Raw genomic sequence first — 7406 nt, 5'->3', positions numbered from 1 at the left:
AACTTTATCGTTTCATCATAAACAAAATTAATTGAAAATATTGCATAGTCTATTGTTCATCTTCATATACATACGTAATGTAAAGCTACACATATATATATATACAATTATCTAGTACCTATATTTATACACCCTGTTGAGGGTTGAGAATAATGTTAAAGAACATATTTTATCATATTTATATGGTTCTGTGGATTTTAATAGATACCTATACAGAAGCTGTAAATTATAATCTATCGACTATTATATTTACATCTAACTATATACAGCCAATACAGCAAAGGTATAATAATATATTATCTGTCATGTTTATGGAAAACGCGAGTAGGCAATTTATTATATCGTTCTATTATTCTATAGTTCTAATATAATATATTATTTTTATTATAATATGTCGTGAACAATATTATGGCTTGCATCATTTGCATTCGACTTTAAGATAGGTAAATAATCGTACGACTGTGCGGCGGGCGAGATGCATAAAAATGTATTGTGAAATCGATTTCAAATGATGCGATATCGCAATAAACAGAATATTGTGCGTGGCGTAAAAATACTGAAACCGGAAGCAACAGGAATAATAACAATTCTTATAATTTATTTATATACCTTATTATCACTAACTAATGAGTATTCTGTGAGAATACGACACGAGGTTCTTCCTCGGTGTAGAGTAACTTTCTAGTAATATCTCGAATGTTTTGTTATAACATATTTTATTCCTTGTTACTGGAAAAAAAAATGTATTATCATTATTATTAATTAAGAGTCGTTATGCCTGCGTCTGCATTTGAAATCGGCATTTAATAGGAACCTATGAATCACGTCGTCTCGTTTTTTTACCTCGTGTAGTGTATAAAGGCCTATATCATGGTCGTCATAGTGTGCATAATGTGTACCAAAGCGATATCGGACATGCATCTAAATCGATGCGCACCCCCCCCCCCCCCTAAATCCGGCGCTGCTCTGTCGGCCGGTCGTCGATCAGTTCGCGGACGAGTAAATCAAAATTCGTCGCTAAACTCGCGACGGCTTTTGATAGTGCGAAAGCGTCGTGTCCCCTCGCTCGCGTGTGTACAACACCGGCTGCAGCAGTTTGTCACCGCCGCACAATGTGAAATAATAATAATAATAATACATAATGTACAGTCTACTTCCGGCGACATCGACGCGCGCGTATTGTTCAAAAGTTCGGAAGAATCTTCGTCCGCGGTGGAAAGTGCGCCCCAATGGAAAGGGTTCCTGCAGCAGTTTACACAAAGACTTCACGCCGGCGATTGTGTGTGGGAAGGGTGCACAATGGCGCCTGTTCGGCTGAAAACGAGTGGGACAACCCGACCGATAAACGACTGCACGAGTACAGGCCTATATAATAATTATAATGCGTATAGTGATATGACAATAAATATATTATATAGAAGTACGTAGAAAATTTAATTAAACGCGTCCGCGAGAAAATGAGACGAGGAAGTAAAAAATACGGAAAAGAGAAAACCCATGAGGCGTTTCGTTTCCCATCGTCACCGCCGCCGTTCTCGTCCACACTTCCGATTTCTCTCGTACCTATCTGTTATTTGTCTACCACAGTTTTTACGCATGCACACGATATTTTATGTATGATATATAAATTTTATTGTGTTAGGTGTTCGTGACGAGTATCCGTCTCCGACGTCGAATCCGCGTCCCGCACAAAAGGGAAAAACTCGACGACGTCAAAAACACTCCACGTACGCATTATTTTATAAAAATATATTATTATAAAGTATATATCGTGGTGAAAAGGGAAATGAGAAAACATTTCTCTGCACACATCTGCTCGGAGGGTATTGGCTCCAGTGTGCGCATTGTGTGTCGCTGCTGATATAATAATAATAATAATAATAATAATAATAATAATAATAATAAAATGTATAATATTTTATTATATATTTGGTGTGTTGTTATTATATTATTATCGTCGTGCGTAGGTGTAGAACCGCGGTGGGAGGGCGACATTGTTTAGTTTGGCGGAAAAATTATATTTATTGTTGTTGTTGTTGTTGTGCAACTTTCATCTAAACAGTAATCAGAGAAGCGCTCATTCCATCGCACACCGCGACAATAACGGTGTATGGGAGAAAAAAAATGTTAAAATAAAAAATATATAATAATAATATGAACAAAAATAAAAAATAAGGTAATATAGAGTTTAATTATTATCGGACCGGGGTAATCTTTTGCCGGAGTCATCAACAATTACGTTACCTATATATATTTTTTTATAATCTGTGATGATATTATTATTACACTGTGGGTAAAATACCTATTAATATTATAATATTGGCGAACTATATTTTACTCGTAGGCATTAATAATATGCAATATTTATTATCGTTGGATCGTTGTATATCAGTCGCACAAATAGCAGTGAAACAATCATATTGTGCGACCGATGACCGTGACGAAACATATTTTTGTACGATTTGAATTTACATGAAATGCTATTGGTTACATACAGTATAATCATAGACGCAAATAGGGGAGGGGCTTTAGGGGAAGCCCCCCCCCCAAAAAAAAAAATGTTCATAGCCCCAAACATTTCCTGCATATTTTGTTTTAAGCTTATTCAATATTATAAAAGTAAGGTTTTAGCCACTCCCCCAATTAATTTTCCCAATTCAGTACACTTGAATTGATTTTCTGTTTGCTTAATCAGAGCAAATTGTGATTGAAGTAAGTATTTCATATATTATTATGCTAAGCAACTATATATTATATGTTATATTACTTTATATTTAGTATAAATTGCATCATGAGTTAATACATAATTCAATTGATGTGACAATTTTAAAACATATTTTTTTATATTACCTACCTTTGATATGAATATCAAAAAATACGTTTAAAGCGGGTTTTATTTTTAAATTAAAATTTTTAGATAGGTTCGACTACTCGTCACTTTTGAGTCGCAAAAAATTTTTTTTTTTATTTAATACATTTAACTGTAATATAATATATTATTGAATGATATATCATTTCACCCATAATATGTTAAACATAACTCTTTGTTTAACCAAAAAAGGGCATTCTTGGACATTTATAAAACTACTATTTCTTACGTGTTAAGTTTATATTATTAGATACTTTCACTGTGATAAATTAACCCCTTGTTCGTCTTATTTTAAAATAAACCAAAGCTTAAGCTTTCCTTAATATTATAGCTTATACTAACTAATTACAGAATAAACAATTTATGAGATGGGTCTAAAGTATTAATTTTTGCCGCGTGGACTAATAATATTCTTAGCGAGCATATAGGTGGTTGCCATCATAATCGTTTCACGCATGGATAGCGCATAATTTCCAAGTTTTTTGTTCGTATCTATAGTCAACGGTGAAATACGTTTTAATGGGCAAAAGATAATGATTGTAATATAATATAGCGGCTACAAAAACAAATTTTGTCGAAAAGCGTTCAAAAGCGAGACACCTAATTACCAGTGTTAATTTATGTACACGACAAATTAATGAGTTTAATGACGAGAAAAGGTACAACCTATGCAATTAAATGTGCATTAAATTATTATATTGCCATTTTACTACGACGTGAAAATATATATTGTGTAGAGGGTAATTCATTAATAAATAATTATTAGAAAATACTGTATAGGTACCGTTAGTTAGGTTAGGTTAAGTTGACAAAAATATGTTTCCTGGTGGTATCGTTGCAATATCTGAGAAAATTACCACGGTCGACTACTCGACTGTATGGAAAAGCTGTCAAAAAGTTGGAGGTGCCCAACCAAAAAGGAGTGCATCGATTATGCGAGTGGGGCGACGTAATAGGGAATATCAAAGCACCCATATTAGGCAAACGACGTGTGCCAGAACTCGAAGATTTTGTTGAATAACTTACCTACCCTTTTTTGTATCGACTGCAAACATAAGTTTTTAGTGCCTATTAATTATTTGTATAATATTATATTATTTTCGATTGTCGTCGAATGTCTCTCAATCTATACTCTCTACTCCATATTATATTATTATTATTATTATTTACTACAAAATACGAGTAAGTATTATATTATATTTCAACGAAAACTACTCTCTGTGTGGCGGACGGAAACTCGCGAAACGAAGGGGTGGGGGGGGGGGGGTGAGCGGGAAAGAAACTTCAAACGTCGTCGTCGACGCCGCTGCAGTCGTTCCGGACATCGATTGCCATCGCGGGGCACATATGAATTGGGCGTTTGCGGTTTTTCACCGGCGGAACCGATCGGGCGCGGAGGTCGGGAATCGCGGGATGCACGCGCGTGGGGAGTCGCCACTGCTGCAGTGGTGACGATTCACACACACACACACACACACACACACACTGAAAAGCGCTATTCTCACGGCTGTTATACGACCGCGCCGGTGGTTTTTATATCGCGTATATATTATATTATATTATATATTGTACGCGCGTTGAATAGAGATAGAGAGAGAAAGAGAGGAATATAATATGTGATTGGAAACACTGAACGTCGCGCAGTACAACAACCCTCTGTTAAATAAATTACGTTGACAAGATATATATACCGGGCGGAGGGCATCACGCACATTAGTAACGGACCGTTGGCGGCTGCGTTTTGAAATCGGCCAAAAATCCTATATATTATTATGTATATACGACGCCGTGTACCGCATATATACCCGCGGCCCGTGTCGATAAACGAGGAGAAGACCCGGCTGCCTCTAGGGTGGGGGGGTGGGAGCCCGGTGCTATTTATCGGCCGTGTAGACAACATGTGCGCGCATCGCCCCGGAACACACACGCGCACGCATTGACCGCGAACATCCCCCAAGAGTCACGTCGTTTTGCGAGTATTTATATATAATATCGAATAATATGTGATATATTTTATTATTATTACGTATATAAAAGACGAACCGCGTTCGGTGTACAATATTATACATTATTACGGCACGTTGGGGAAGCATTGATTAGCCTAATGGACGGCCCGGTACCGTATATAGGACCTAACCACCTCACCACCCTTCCACTCACCCCCCACGGACGCCTACTCGTCCGCGACGGGCGGATTAGAGCCCCGCGCGATTCTTTACCCCATCCGAAATTTCAATAGCCCTCAATTACCAGTGTTTTGACGGCAATCTAAGGGATTAACTTTTAAACGTGAAATATGGCGTTTTTCCTCTATATCGCAGTGTAGTATATATATATATATATATATATATATAAGAGTGCCTACTTACCACCAGCCGACAGAAATCAATATTTGCAATTGTCCTCAAAACGGCGCAATACAATATAATAATAGTAATAGTATATAACACTTTATTATATATTATACCGTTTTGGTCGTCGCTCGTGCAGTGTACGATACGTTATTATTTTTTATACCCACCACTAAATTTTATGTGCACGTGATCGCGTCCAACTCGTTACCTGCAGTGACCCACAACTATATACTATACGCGTTATAATAATGTAGTAAATTAAACAAACAATAAATCGTATACGCAGAGTTTTTAGTTTTATAAATATAATATTAATGCCAAAGTGTATACGCGTCTAAATATGAACGAATACAGACGTTATAAACTAAATATAACAGTTAATAGTCGCGTACGTGCTCGGAAAATATTTCTGATGAATAATTAAAAAAATGAAAACATAATCATTTAATATTTTATTCCCTTTTGTAATAATATGGTAATCTAATACAATCTGCTGTTGGAAAAAATTGTTTGTACTGTACAATACGTATGCGAAAAAGTACTGCGCCAACAAACCATAATAATATACCTAGTTAAAACGTACTGAAACACTCCCTTGTTGTTCTAGCTCTGATAAACTCTATGTGATTTATTTGTTTTCGCATCATCTAATCGTTAAACGCACACATCCCAAAGTAAACTTTGAAAAATAATGTTTTTTAAAGCACCCTTATATCATCACAACCCCAGAGCGTAAGGGTTTTTTTTTTGTTTAACCGTCGTGCTCTAACGAAAACCCTATATGTGACCAAAACCAAAACAAATAACATGTATTTAAATTCATCATCTGTATATTATAATAATAAATTATTAAATCACATTTTATAATATCTCACGCCGATGAGAAAAAAAACGTCAACATTATTATTGTGTACTATTGTTAACAAATTAAAATTTTATTTTGATAACGATAAATATAAAGTATAGGTAGGTGGTACAAAAGTTTTAATTTAGAAAAAATTTAATTCAGCTAATTTACAGAGAGCCAACTGTAATTAATTATACTATCAAAGGGTAATAAATTACGAAGATGACTATATGACGAAAAGGAAATTAATTTTAAAATTAAATTCTCAGATGACTGTGTCCCTTTCAAATATGTCGAGTCATTTATTTCTATTTGATAAATTCGTATTAATTTCGTAATTAATCTAAACAATATGGAAAAAAGAGGTTTGCATATTCCATTCGATTCGCTTTCACAACAAAGGACGGCCGTAATGAAAAATCATTCTAGTGGGAAAAAACTGCACCCTTTTTCCGAATGAAGTGACAATTGACCTTTGAAAGCACCAACCGTGTAAACCAACAAAAAAAAAATCTGAAAAAGCACTCAAGTTTTCTCTGTTAAGAACAACTTTATTCGATTTAAGTCTAGCAAAGGTACACCAGTCAACTATATTATAGTATAACGAGAATCGGTTCTGTCAATAATTGTCTTATGAAGTTTTATTTTTAAACTTGACATTAGTCTTATATTCTTTTGAAGGTATTTTAATGATAATTAATATTATATATTTAATTCATTACAATTTACACTGAAAAAAAAAATTAGATTTAGTTTCATATCTTTGTAAATTACACACCCACTTCATAAAAGTAACGAAAAAAACTTATAAGTTATTGCCAAATTTATGACATAATACGTAATATTATTTAACTTGATTCACACTATACCTTTTGGTTTTTAATAATATAATATTATTATCAAACATTATTAAATAGCACAAATGAACTTATAAATGTTTTTTTATAACACGAGAATAAAATATAAATAATGTACTTTTTATGCAAAATGTTTGATAACATTTAACTTAGGTAATGGAATTTTGATAACTAAAGTTTTGTTCCAAGGCTAAGGAATAAAGTGGAGTATTTTAAAAGGAATTTAACAGGTAGTTATGAGGATTTTTTTAGAAAAAATTCACGATTTAAAGGTGCTTGAATAGATATATTATAATATACTTTCTAGAAAAACGCCATTTATTCGGATCGGAGAGACATAAACACGCACACTAAATTTTGTCGGAGGGGCTTGTGCAGCGAGAACACGCTGAAACTATATACCCTTAACATTGTTATTTTTCCAAAGTTTTCGACAGCAATAAAATGAGAAAAAAATTATTAAAACACAAAAGAAAGCA

This window comes from Acyrthosiphon pisum, chromosome A2, assembly GCF_005508785.2.
Source record: "Acyrthosiphon pisum isolate AL4f chromosome A2, pea_aphid_22Mar2018_4r6ur, whole genome shotgun sequence".
Lineage (NCBI taxonomy): Eukaryota > Metazoa > Arthropoda > Insecta > Hemiptera > Aphididae > Acyrthosiphon > Acyrthosiphon pisum.
This window is presented reverse-complemented; position numbering follows the sequence as displayed.